Genomic DNA, 14,771 nt, shown 5'->3' with positions numbered 1-14,771 from the left:
GAGCTTTAATTTATGTGCATGTGTAGGCTATATCTACCAATAATTACTGTATTAGAAATTAAAATGAAGAAATAATTATTTAATTTTTAAAATAGTGGTAAACTTATTGGTACATGTTAAGATAAATAATGTATCTTTGTGACAAGTAATTATATTTTCCAAAAAATGTAATAAAAGTGTTAATGTTTTACATTTCTACAATTATCATTAATGTTTTCTTTAGCTAGATTTCCGTCTACATACACAGTGACTGTTACAATACATTGTTTTAGGTGTAGTATATGAAGAATATTGGATCATGGGACACAGAAACAAATAAAAAGAATATTGGACCTCACACTGCTGTGTAGATGGAAAAAGGAGATGTCCTTTAATAGCCTTCTCAGGTAATTGTGGTTATTCTTTGATATTGCATGGAAACTAAACACGTAATAATTTTTTAAAGCTTAACTGCAGTGTAGAATTCGAAACCATATCAATGAACCTTTTATTCTCTGTTTCATTAAAATCTATTGGTCTTGCTTGCTCTTTGAATGGATCTTTTTTGAGTTTTATTATTTTGAATTTTTTAATCAATATTTTTAATTGAAGTATAGTTGATTTACAATGTCATGTTAATTTCTGCTGTACAGCAAAGTGATTCAGTTATACACACACACACATATATAATATTCTCTTTTTTAAATATTCTTTTCCATTATGGTTTAGCATAGGATTTAAAAATTTTTTTGGCCTTGCCATGCAGCATGCAGGGTCTTAGTTCCCTAACCAGGGATCGAACCCATGCCCCATGCAGTTGAAGTGTAGAGTCCTAACCACTGGACCTGGAGAAGGCAATGGCAACCCACTCCAGTTCTCTTGCCTGGAAAATTCCATGGATTGAGGAGCCTGGTGGGCTGCAATCCATGGGGTTGCTAAGAGTCAGACACGACTGAGCGACTTCACTTTTACTTTTCACTTTCATGCATTGGAGAAGGAAATGGCAACCCGCTCCAGTGTTCTTGCTTGGAGAATCCTAGGGACAGGGGAGCCTGGTGGGCTGCAGTCCATGGGGTCGAAAAGAGTTGGACACGACTGAGCGACTTCACTTTCACTTTTCACTTTTATGCACTGGAGAAGGAAATGGCAACCTACTCCAGTGTTCTTGCCTGGAGAATCCCAGGGACAGGGGAGCCCTGTCTATGGGGTCGCACAGAGTCGGACACAACTGAAGCAACTTAGCAGCAGCAGCAGCAACCACTGGACCACCATGGAATTCTGCTACCATAGGATATTGAATATAGTTCTCTGTGTTATACAGTAGACCTTGTTTTTTTATTTGAATGGATCTTTTACCTATGCACGATTAAATATGCATTGGTCATTTGAAAATATTGGTTCATTAAGTTAAGAAGATCTTCCAAATGTTGACATCCTTTATTGTACCATCTTTTTAAAGACACATGTATCATCATCAGAAAAATCTTTCAAGTATTGGGAAGCTGTTGAGCTCATGGTGATAAAAACAAGTGGCCCAAAATTCTAATTTTTGTTTGAAAACTCAAATTTTATCAATGGCAGGAAACCCTATCAATTGGTTTTCTCTACACACAAGGTCATTTTGCTCATTTTTGAGAAAATTTGAGCCCAATACACAAGTCTAAATAGCCATAGTTTGTCTGTTACTCAGTCTTCCGAGTAAAAATGCTAGTCAATGAGAAAAGCAGCTAACTTGGATCACAACTCAAAGAATTACATAAATGTCTTTCCTCAAAACAGCCATCGATCCTTCTTACACATGCAACACAAAAGGCTTCATGCACACTTTCACACTTTCCATTTTGTCCTACAAAATAAAGAGACATGTACCGAGGGGTCAAGATTTCATAAAATTGATAATTTTCCCTGCTTCATCATTTATTCTTAAGTAAAACTGCAATTTGTTTTTCTTAGTTGGGCATGTGGGATCTAGTTCCCTGAGCAGGGACTGAACCTGGGTTTCCTGCACTGGGAGCTCAGAGTCTTAGCTACTGGACCACCAGAGAAGTCCCTAAAACTTCACTTTAAAAGAAAATTTAAGTGGATGGCAGTAAAGAGTACAGTGAGTACTAGTGTGGTTGGTCCTACCCACCTCAATTTGTTCTAAGGCACCTGCAGCTTTTCTTACCACTACTCTGGCACCCTTAGTGCAAAGGTCAACACAGTGAGAAAGGCAAATAATGTCTTCGTTTTGTTATGCATATAAGCCATTCCCTCCACCTTCAGGGTCCCCAGATGATACTTTGAATTTTGCTACACTAGAGCCTTACTACGGAGAAGGCAATGACACCCCACTCCAGTACTCTTGCCTGGAAAATCCCATGGACGGAGGGGCCTGGTGGGCTGCAGTCCATGGGGTCCCTAGGAGTGGGACACGACTGAGCGACTTCACTTTCACTTTTCACTTTCATGCATTGGAGAAGGCAATGACACCCCACTCCAGTGTTCTTGCCTGGAGAATCCCAGGGACGGAGGGGCCTGGTGGGCTGCAGTCCATGGGGTTGCTAGGAGTCGGACACGACTGAGCGACTTCACTTTCACTTTTCACTTTCATGCATTGGAGAAGGCAATGACACCCCACTCCAGTACTCTTGCCTGGAAAATCCCATGGATGGAGGGGCCTGGTGGGCTGCTGTCTATGGGGTTGCACAGAGTCGGACACAACTGAAGCGACTTAGCAGCAGCAGTAGCAGAGCCTTACTAACCAAAGTTATGTTCAGAAGATCAGCTGCAGTGGAAGCTTGTGAGAAATGCAGAATCTAACACCACATTGCAAACCAACTAAACATCAATAAAATAAATTTTTTAAAAAATGCAGACTCTTAGGCCTAATCTCAGATATACTGAATCAGTACCTGCATTTTAACAAAATCGTTAAGTGTTTTGTATTCATAGCAGCTTTTAGAATACAGCTATGCCTGGGCTCCTCAAGACCAATTAAAATTCAAGGTAGCTGAAGTTCCCAGCATTAGTTTTAAACCTGCTTAGGTGACTTTAATGTTCAGTTAAACTTAAGAACTCCTGCTCTAGACTTTTCCCCAGGAAAGTACATTTACTCATGGATATATTTTTTTCTTTTAAGACTTTAACTTTTTTTTAATCTTTATTGAATTTGTTATGATATTGTTTCTGTTATGTTTTTGGTTTTTTGGCCACAAGGCATGTGGGATCTTAGCTCCCCAAGCAGGGATCGAACCAGGCACTCCCTGCATTGGAAGGCAAAGTCTTAACCACTAGACCACGAGGGGAGTCCCAAACCTTTACCTTTTAAGATCAGTTTTAGGCTCTAGCAAAACAGAGAGTAAGTTATAAAGATTTCCCAGACATGTATAGCCTTCCCCATTATCAATATCCCCACTATAGTGTGGGTTTGTTGCAATCAATGAATCTACATTGACATGTCATAATCCTTCAAAATGATACAATGTTTTTGCACGCAATTTCAAAGACTTTAAATACCCTAATGATGTCCCTGATGGCTTAGCAGGTAAAGATTTCACCTGCAATACAGGAGACGTGGGTTTCCATCCTTGGGTGGGGAAGATCCCTTGAGGGAGGTCATGGCCACCCACTCCAGTATTCTTGCCTGGAAAATCCCATGGACAGAGGAGCCTGGTGGGTTACAGTCCATGGAGCCGCAAAGAGTTGGACACGACTGAAGCGACACCCCACACAAATGCTGTCCATGAATCTTAGATTAAGAACTTTCACACTGCTACTGCTAAATCGCTTCAGTCATGTCCAACTCTGTGCGACCCCACAGATGGCAGCCCACCAGGCTCCCCCGTCCCTGGGATTCTCCAGGCAAGAACACTGGAGTGGGTTGCCATTTCCTTCTCCAGTGCATGAAAGTGAAATGTGAAAGTGAAGACGCTCAGTTGTGTCCAACTCTTAGCAACCCCATGGACTGCAGTGCACCAGGCTCTTCCGTCCATGGGATTTTCCAGGCAAGAGTACTTTCACACTAGATCCCTTAAATAAAAGAAGCATAAGTTGAATAAGACCAGGAGAGAGTTGCTTATCTTCTGCACATTGTCATCATCTTTTGCCTTTACTGAACTATGTGTGCATGCTAAGTTGCTTCAATTGTGTCCAACTCTTTGCAACCCCATGGACTACAGCTGGCCAAAACTCCCCTTTCCATGGAACTCTCCAGGCAAGAATACTGGAGTGGGTTGTTATGCCCTCCACTCAATTGAAGCTGCCTCTCTTAGGTCTCCTGCATTGGTAGGTAGGTTCTTTACCACTAGCGCCGCCTGGGAAGTCCTTACTGAACTGTATGGAATGGAAAAAGTCGCTGACTCATGTCCCCATGGACTATACAGTTCAAGGAATTCTTTTAGGCCAGAATACTGGAGTGGGTAGCCTTTCCCTTCTCCAGGGGATCCTTTCCAACCCAGGGATCAAACTCAGGTCTCCCACATTGCAGGCAGATTCTTTACCAGCTGAGCCACAAGGGAAGCCCAAGAATACTGGAGTGGGTAGCCTATCCCGTCTCTGACCCAAGAATGGAACAGGGGTCTCCTGCATTGCAAGTGGATTCTTTACCAACTGAGCTATCAGGGAAGCCCTACTGAACTGTACTTGGCTGTAATGTTCTCAGCTTTTATTATAGGCACTATAAGAAACAGCCCTTCAAAATTCATCTCCATGTTTACTATAAGGAGGATGCTGTTGGAGGTGACATTATTCACAAGATTAGCGATCAGAGAAAACACAGCGGAAATTTATGTCAGGTTTTATCTCCAGGAAGGACGATGATTTTCCTGAGTAGCTGGATTGTTTTTGCCTATGAACACTGCAAACATTGTTGCAATTGATCACATTCTCATCTCTTTTTCTGGGTTGCCAGGGAGTTAAAATCAAAATTTTTTGCTCTTATTAGCAAGTGTACACAAAACTTCATGGCATGTACTTATTGATATTTGGCTCCATTTTACTTTCCTACCCTTATATTCCCTGTGCTTTGTCTTTCTTATATGGAATATATTTTGTCTTGTTACTTCTTTTCACAAGTTTCTAAGCCACCTTAAGATTTGTTTTTTTGTTGTTGCTGTCTTACGTTCTTTTTGTTTTTTTGCCTCACTGTGAAGCTTGTGGGATCTTAGTTCCCCAACTAAGAGTTGAACCCAGGGTCACAGCAGTGAAACACTGAGTCCTAACCACTGGACCACCAGGGAAGTCCAGGGTCGTCTTGTTTACAAGATGGCAAACTGTAGATTAATGAATGAATGAGTTCAAAAAAATCAGGCAATTCTGTAAAAGCTCATCCTCAAATCTTCATAAAAGACAGAACTAGCCATTTTCCTTAGATGGGCTTTTAGGTAAGAAACTCTAAATATAGTATTTGGTAGTCATGAAGTCGATATTTATTAAGCATCTGTCATCTATCAGGCTCTAAGGTAGGTCATCAGCAGTGAAGGAGTCCACTTTTTTAATAGAAATGTTACATATGAAGAAAGGGAGCAAATAGGTCCTCCAAGTGAGACTTGACAAAGGTTATTGATGTTATAGTAATTAGTGGTATTAAATCTAATTTTTTTACCTATTATATTCTCTTAAAATTGAAGGTAAAAAACCCAGAAGCCATTTGAGGTAAATATTCCATAGATCTTCTTTGTGCTTAGTTGTGTCTGACTCTTTGTGACCCTATTGAGTGTGGCCCGCCAGGCTCCTCTGTCCATGAATTCTCCTGGCAAGAATACTGGAGTTGCCATGTCCTCCTCCAAGGGATCTTCCTGACAGAGGAATTACATCTCCTGTATTGGCAGGTGGATTCTTTACCACTAATGCCACCTGTGAAGCCCTAGATCTTCTTTAACCAAGAGTTATTTTGGAAAAATGTTTAAAAATTAAGCTAAGTTACAGCATTTCTGCCCAGTTTCTTGGTTGTGCCCTCATTCCTTCTCTTGGGAATCTGTGTCTAGCATCTTTTAAAAACCCATTTCAAAATCAAAGTTAAGGGGAGGGCTTCCATGGTGGTCCAGTGGTTAACAATCTACCTGTCAATGCAGGAGACATGGGATCAGTCCCTGGTCTGGAAGATCCCATGTGCCACAGAACAACTAAGCCCCAGTACCACAACTATTGATCAAGATAGAGTCCAAGAGCAGCAGCTACTGAGCCAGTACACAGCAACTACTGAAGCCTGTGCCCCACAGCAAGAGAAGCCACGACCATGAGAAGCCTGCACACCACAGCAAAGAGTAGTCTCCTCGCCACAACTCGAGAAAGCCCACACACAGCAATGAAGACCCAGCCAAAAATAAACAAACAAATCTTTAAAAATTTATTTTTAAAAAGTTAAGGGGAAAGGAAAAAAAGAACCAAAAAAAGAATTAAAAAAAATTATTGATGGCTTTAAAAGTTTTATATTCTTTGACCCAGTAGTTCCACTTCTGAAAACTATCCTAAGAAAATAAATTAACAGAGGAATAAAAAAGTATGTGTGTGAACATGCATTATCTTTTCTTTTTCATGCATTATCTTGATAACAGTAAAAGTAAGCTTTTAAACAAAGGTGTTAGATGAGCAATAGTAATCGCTACTCCTTAGAAAGGTGTGATGATTAAATGAGATAGTACATGAAACTTACTCAGCGTAGTGCAAGGCACAAAGTAAATGCTTAATAAAATGTGGCTGGCATAAGCAGTCGGCTAGCATTTGACAAGGAACCAAAAATGCTCCATGAAGAAAGGCTCGTGCTCAGTTGCTTCAGTTGTGTCCGACCCTGAGACCCTATGGACTGCAGCCCACCAGGCTCCTCTGTCCATGGGATTCTCCATGAAAATATACTGGAGTGGATGCCCATGCCCTCCTCCAGGGGATCTCGCAGACCCGGGAACTGAACTCATGTCTGTCTGCGTCTCCTGCATTGCAGGCAGCTTCTTTACCCACTGAGTCATCTGGGAAGCCCGAGGAAAGGCTTAGTCCACTTCAAGAAACAGTGTTGAGCAAACTGAACACGCACATGCAGAAGAATTAAATTGGACCCCTATCTCACATCAGTCACAAAAATTAATTTGAAATGGAATAAGGACTCAAATGTAAAACCTGAAACCCTAAAATTCCTAGAAGAAAGCAAAGGGGAAAAGCTCCTTGATGGTGGTTTGGCAATCATTTTTTTTTTGGATATTATATCAAAAGCACAAGCAACAAAAGGGAAAATAAACAAGTGACACTATATTTATAGAAACTACGTCAAACTTGCACACAGCAGATGAAACAATCAACAAAATGAAGAGGCAGCTTACAGAATGGGAGAAAATATTTGCAAACCATACGTCAGATAAAGGGTTAATCTTTAAAATACATTAGAGAAGGAAATGGCAACCCACTGCAGTATTCTTGCCTGGAAAATCCCATGAACAGAGGAGCCTGGTGAGCTATAGTCCATGGGATCCCAAAGAGTCTGACACAACAATTGAGCACACACACACATACACACACTTAAAATCCACAAGGAACACAAAACTCAAATAATGCAATTTAAAAATGGGCAGAACCAGCAATCCCGCTTCTGGGTGTTTATCCAGAGGAAACAAAATCTCTGTCTTGTATCTGCACCCCTGTGTTCACTGCAGCCTTGTTTACAACAACCAAGACATGGAAACAACCTAAATATCCTCCGATGGAAGAATGAATAAAGAAGGTGTGAAATGCTGCTTTAAGGAAGGCAGGAGAACCATACCAAACCTCTACTTCCCCTTCTCTCAAGTGGGTCTCTATCACTTCAACCCCCAACTTTCGTATATTCATTATCTTAGAAGCAGAGTCAACAATACTTGCAGATGGATTTCTTGGGAGATCGACGGTCAGAGAAAGAAAAGAATCAAGAATGACTCAGGCTTTTTGTAATTGAGTGAATGGTAGTGTCATTTATGGGGAGAGGAAAGTTAAGGGAAGACTAGGTTGGGAAGAAAATCAAGATTAAGAGGATTCGGGATCACACCTCAAGAAGTAACATTTTGCCTGTTATCTGTTGTGGTTTTAAAATATACCCTCAAAATCTTTGCTACTCCTCTCTTCAAGTGATTGAGCTTAATCCCATTCTCCTTGAGTGTGGGCTGGACTTAGTGAGTTGCTTCTAAGGAATAGACTATTGTAGAAGTGATGGTGTTTGACTTCAGAGATAGGTCATAAAAGGCATCACAGCTTTCTCCTTGTTCTCGGCTCACTCACTCTGGAGGAAGTAGCTGCTTTGTTGTGAAGTGGTATCCCCAACAGCCCCATGGCAAAGTTCACTTGTCTGGGAACTGAGACCCTTTTCTATCAGCTATATGAATGAACCCCTCTTGGAAGCAAATCCTGCCGGCTTCAGAGGACCACAGGCCTCACTGACCTTTGATCTCAATTTCATGAGAGATTCTGAGCCAGCTAAGCAACTCACTTCCACATTCCTCACTCCTAGAAACTGTGAAATAATAAGTCACAGCTAAATTTTGGGATAAATTTGTTGTATAACAAAGGATAATTGGAAAAAAAAAACTTTTCCTACATTTTTCTTTATTTTTATAGCACTTTAAGGCATGGGTCCCCAACCTCCAGGATCTAATGCCTGATGATCTGAGGTGGAGCTGAGGAAATAATAATAGAAATAAAGTACACAATAAATGTAATGCATTTGGATCATCACGTAACCACCCCAGATCCCTGGAAAAATTGTCTTCCGTGAAACTGGTCTCTGGTGCCAAAAAGATTGGGGACCATTGCCTAGGGTAGTATTTATAGTTTAGGATATTATTTATACCCATTTTACTTAAGAGAATACTGAGGTTCGGAAACATTAAATGATTTTACTGGAAGACTCTCGGTAAATTTTGGAACAGATGGCAATTTATGGAACTAGAATTTGAACTCAGTCTAACAACAAACCCTCATGTTTTCTGTGTGTGTGCAATATTTACGTGTGTTTCCTGTTGTTTTTCCTTCACCCTCAGTTCCTTCCTTCTACATTTTCTTCTTTGTGCATTTTCAACTCTCCCTCTGTGAATAATCCCAAATCTTCATATTTCATTTCTTTCCTGAACTCTAGTCTTATGTTTTAATTTTCCTGAGATCTTAACTTGTTCCAAACTAGAAACACTGGCTCCTCAACCAGCACCTCCAAGTCTGTCCCTGCAAAAAGTTCATCCTTCCGACTTTCCTTTTTCTGATCAATGACAACAGGATTCTAGTATTCTTACTCAAAACTCCAACATCATTGCTTCTTCTTTAGCCTAAAAAAAAATTTTATTGATGGTATATGCCTATTGCTGAAAATGTGGACAAGCAATACATTTTTAAAAATTTAAAATTATGTGTAAACAACAGTATGATAACCATAAAAAGCAAACTTTTGAAATGTCATGAAATTAAGCATTACATCCCAACAGTGGAAGGAAAGTGAAAGTCACTCAGTCATGTCCAGCTCTTTATATGTACAGTCCATGGAATTCTCCAGGCCAGAATACTGGAGAGGGTAGCCTTACTCTTCTCCAGGGCATCTTCTCAACCCAAGGATCGAACCCAGGTCTCCTGCCTTGTAGGCGGATTCTTTATCAGCTCAGCCACCAGGAAAGCCACCAGGGATACAGTGGAATATCATGCAACAATTTAAAAATTTTTTAAAGTAGGCAAAATTAAAATTCTATGTTACAGATAAAAGTAAGCTTTTTAAACTATCTGTGACATTTGTAGGGAAATCCTCTTTTCCAGAGATGTAAGCAGAAAAATAAAATAAATATGTATAGTCTCCTCATGTTCACAGACTTGCTTCTCTTTTGTTCTTTAGCTTGGACAATGGCAGTACCATCTACCTGGATGGTTGCTGAAGTCAGAAATTTGAGTTATCTTCAAGTACTGACCATCTCTCACTGCTGCAGTCAATACGCAACTTCTTCCAAAGCTCTTTGTTTTCTTCCATAACTCAACAGATTCACTGTGCCTTTTACCTTGTGGTTTAATCACTAAGTTGTGTCCAACTCTTGCAACTCCGTGGACTGTAGCCCACCAGTCTCCTCCGTCCATGGGATTTCCCAGGCAAGAATCCTGGAGTGGTTTGCCATTTCCTTCTCCAGGGGATCTTCCTGACCTATGGATCGAACCCAGACATCCTGCATTGGCAGGTAGATTCTTTATCACCAAGCTACCAGGAAAGCCCACCTCTTTACCTAGGCAACCACAATATCATTGCAGATCTCCAGGATTTAAGAATCTTCCTCTTCCAACCCATCTTCCATGTTGCCATCACAGTTATCAACCATGGACCTGAATAATAGCAGGTAATTTTCTGCTGTGTGCTTCTAAGATCTACAGAAGAAAGTTAAACTATGTAACAGATTCTGAAAATGTCATGCCTTTACTTATACATGGTATAACATTTTTTTTTTAATATTCTCTGCCTGGAAAATTCCATTTCATCTTTTAACACAGCTCAAATGTCACTTCCTCTCTGGCTCTGCCAGCATTACTCTATTCTATGCTTCCAAAAGCACTTTGCATATACCTCTTTAATGACACATCATGTCATACTACCCAGCTTAACAATGCTTATTTAAGGCTTTTCTACATCTCACTTTTTTAACCTCTTCTTTTTCATTTCTGTTTTGCTTCTTCATTTCCAGTTTTTGCATAAAGGAAGCACAGTACTATATGGGAAGCCAGCAATCCATTTCATATGAATTTTAATGAATATTTTAATGTACTACTTAAATGAAATTAAAATATGCTTGCTCCTTGGAAGAAAAGCTATGACAAACTCAGAGAGTGTATTGAAAAGCAGAAACATCACTTTGCCAGCAAAAATCCATAAGGTCAAAGATTATGGTTTTTCCAGTAGTTATGTACAGATATGAGAGTTGGACCATAAAGAAGGCTGAGCGCTGAAGAACTGATGCTCTCAAACTGTGGTGCTGGAGAAGACTCTTAAGAGTCACTTGGACAGCAAGAGATCAAACCAGTTAATCCTAAAGGAAATCAACCCTGAATACTCATTGGAAGGACTGATGCTGAAACTGAAGCTCCGATAGAGCTGATTTGAAGAGCTGACTCACTGAAAGAGACCCTGATGCTGGGAAAGATTGAGGGCAGGAGGAGAAGGGGGCAACAGAGGATGAGATGGTTGGATGGCATCATCGACTCAATGGATGTAAGTCTGAGTAAACTTCAGGAGATAGTGAAGGACAGAGAAGCCTGGAGTGCTACGGTTCATGGTGTCACAAGAGTCAGGCATGACTGAGCGATTGAACAACAATAACAATATTCCACTATATATGTATATACCACATCTTTATCCATTCCTCTGTTGATGGACATTTAGGTTGCTTCCATGCCCTGGCTATCGTAAATAGTGCTGCAATGAACATTGCGGTGCATCATTTTTTGAATGATATTTTTCTCTGTGAATTTGTCTAGTAGTGGAATTGCTAAGTCATGTGGTAGTTCTACTTTTACTTTTTAAAGGAATGTCCAAGCTGTTCTCCATAGTGGCTGTATCAATTTACATTCCCACGAACAGTGCAAGAGTGTTCCCTTTTCTCCACACCTTCTCTAGCATTTATCATTTGTAGATTTTTTGATGACGGCCATTCTGACTGGTGTGAAGTGATACCTCATTGTAGTTTTGGTTTGCATTTCTCTAATAATTAGTGACGTTGAGCACCTTTTAATGTTTTTGTTAGCCATTTGCACATCTTCTCTGGAGAAGTGTCTATTTAGGTCTTCTGTCTATTTTTTGATTGGATTGTTTGTTTTTTTGATATTGAGCTGTATGAGTTGTTTGTATATTTTGCAGGTGAATCCCTTGTCAGTTGCTTCATTTGCAAATATTTTCTCCCATTCTGAGGCTTGTCCTTTCGTCTTGTTCATGGTTTCCTTTGTTGTGCAAAAGTTTTTAAGTTTAACAGGTTCCATTTGTATATATTTGTTTTTATTTTCATTACTCTAGGAGGTGGATCAAAAAACAGCTTGCTGTGATTTATTTGTATCTCAGCTTTAGTGAACTTGTCCCACCCATGTCCCCTGGAAGAGAGGGTAACATGAAGCAAACTAGACCAATCAGATTGCCTCTCCCAAGAATTTGAAATTGTAAAGCTGAGAGACGGAGGCAACTAGTAGGTGGTGGGTACTTGAATGAAAAAGTACCGTTGAGGCTAGGCCACAGATCAAGACCAAGTGAGGACCAAAATACGGTCGATGCACTGAAACTCATCTGCAGAGAGAATGGAGACAGTAGGCCAAGCAGTACTATGAGAGGTGAAGTGAGGAGCCCAGTTTACCATGCCATAGGTCGTCCTGTTCTGAACTGGTAGTGTCTAATTTTAAGTGATAGAATTTGTCTTATACTTGTTTGATATCACGAATCTGTTCACTATCTTCTACTATCTTCATTACCACTGTTATTACCACAGACTAAAGCCTCCTCGTCTTTTTTTTTTTTTTCAACTAAATTTCTGGACAGCATCTCTATCTTTTGAACACTTCCTATTTTTATTTATTTTTAAAATTTATTTATGTTTGTCTGCACTTTCTTGCTTTGCTCATGAATTTCACTAGTTGCACAGAGCACAGGCTTCTCACTGTAGTGGTTTCTCTTATTGCAGAGCATGGGGTCTGTGCATACCGGCTTAGCAGCTGTGGGACACGGGCCTAATTACTCTGAATTATGTGGGATCTTCCCAGACCAGGGATTGAACCCATGTCCCCCGCACTGGCAGGTAGATTCTTAGCCACTGCTCCACTACAGAAATCCAAGCCTCATCTTTCACCTGGATTGTTCCAATAGTCTGCTCATTGGTCTCCTTGCCTCAACTCTTGCCCAACCTGTTCGCCATGTTACAGTCAGAGCAAGCTTTAGATACAAATTAGAATGTGCTGCCTCTCAGCTTAAAACCCTTAATGACCTCTAGTACTTTAAAATGAAAACTAAGCTTCCTTATATGACTTCAGGCAACTATGACTGGTCCCTTGCTTCTCTCTCTAATCACATCATATATCACTCCTCTCCAAACTCATTATTTTCATATCTATAGTCTATTTGTGTTTGTATGGGCTGTAGTCTACTTCCCTACCTGGAATATACTTCACTAGTTTTAAAGGTCTATTTATGTCTTGTCTTTCAGGTTTCAATTCATGTCACAAGCTCTAAGAGGTCCTACTTTAATGCAGTGGTTCTTAACTGGGGGTGATTTTGTCCCCCAGACATTTGGCAACGTTGAGAGGCTTTTTTTTTGGTTTTTGCTATTTTATTTTAAAAAATTTTTAGACTGTGCCATGAGGCATACAGGATCTTAATTACCCAACCAGGAATAGCAACTCACTCTCCCAGCCCCTGCCCCTCAATGGAAACCAGGAGTCTTACCAGTGGACCACCAGGAAAGTCCTGAGATATTTTTATCATAACCGGAAGGGTTGTTACTGGCATCTAGTGGACAGAGGCCAGAAATGCTATTAAACATCCTACTGTGCACAGGACAGCCCCTTGCAAACGAGAATTATCCATTCCAAAACGACAATAGTGCAGAAGTTGAGAAACCCTACAAATAACACTTTGTATAGCACCCTTTTTAAAGTGACTCTCTTTCATTGCCCTGTTTATTTCCTTCACAGTACTCATCCCAATCTGAATTTACATTTCTGTTTGCTTGTTTGTTTGCTAATTCTCTCCATGTCCCATTAAAACATAAGCTTCAAGTCGAGATCTTTATTTGCCTGTTAAATGCTGAATGAATTTTATGCACCTGTAGCTACTCAGTGTATTTCCCCATATTTAAAGTTTCAATTTACAGATCAGATCAGTCCCTCGGTCGTGTCCGACTCTTTGCGACCCCATGAATCGCAGCACGCCAGGCCTCCCTGTCCATCACCAACTCCCGGAGTTCACTCAGACTCACGTCCATCGAGTCAGTGATGCCATCCAGCCATCTCATCCTCTGTCGTCCCCTTCTCCTCTTGACCCCAATCCCTCCCAGCATCAGAGTCTTTTCCAATGAGTCAACCCTTCACATGAGGTGGTCAAAGTACTGGAGTTTCAGCTTTAGTATCATTCCTTCCAAAGAACACCCAGGGTTGATCTCCTTCAGAATGGACTGGTTGGGTCTCCTTGCAGTCCAAGGGACTCTCAAGAGTCTTCTCCAACACCACAGTTCAAAAGCATCCATTCTTCAGCGCTCAGCCTTCTTCACAGTCCAACTCTCACATCCATACATGACCACAGGAAAAACATAGGCTTGACTAGACGAACCTTTGTTGGCAAAGTAATGTCTCTGCTTTTGAATATGCTATCTAGGTTGGTCATAACTTTCCTTCCAAGGAGTAAGCGTCTTTTAATTTCATGGTTGCAGTCACCATCTGCAGTGATTTTGGAGCCCAGAAAAATAAAGTCTGACACTGTTTCCCCTGTTTCCCCATCTATTTCCCATGAAGTGATGGGACCGGATGCCATGATCTTCGTTTTCTGAATGTTGAGCTTTAAGCCAACTTTTTCACTCTCCTCTTTGACTTTCATCAAGAGGCTTTTGAGTTCCTCTTCACTTTCTGCCATAAGGGTGGTGTCATCTGCATATCTGAGGTTATTGATATTTCTCCTGGCAATCTTGATTCCAGCTTGTGCTTCTTCCAGTCCAGCGTTTCTCATGATGTACTCTGCATAGAAGTTAAATAAGCAGGGTGACAATATACAGCCTTGACGTACTCCTTTTCCTATTTGGAACCAGTCTGTTGTTCCACGTCCAGTTCTAACTGTTGCTTCCTGACCTGCATACAGGTTTCTCAAG

This window comes from Bos indicus, chromosome 19, assembly GCF_029378745.1.
Source record: "Bos indicus isolate NIAB-ARS_2022 breed Sahiwal x Tharparkar chromosome 19, NIAB-ARS_B.indTharparkar_mat_pri_1.0, whole genome shotgun sequence".
NCBI lineage: Eukaryota > Metazoa > Chordata > Mammalia > Artiodactyla > Bovidae > Bos > Bos indicus.
The sequence above is the reverse complement of the archived record's forward strand: the minus strand, read 5'-3'. Positions refer to the sequence as shown.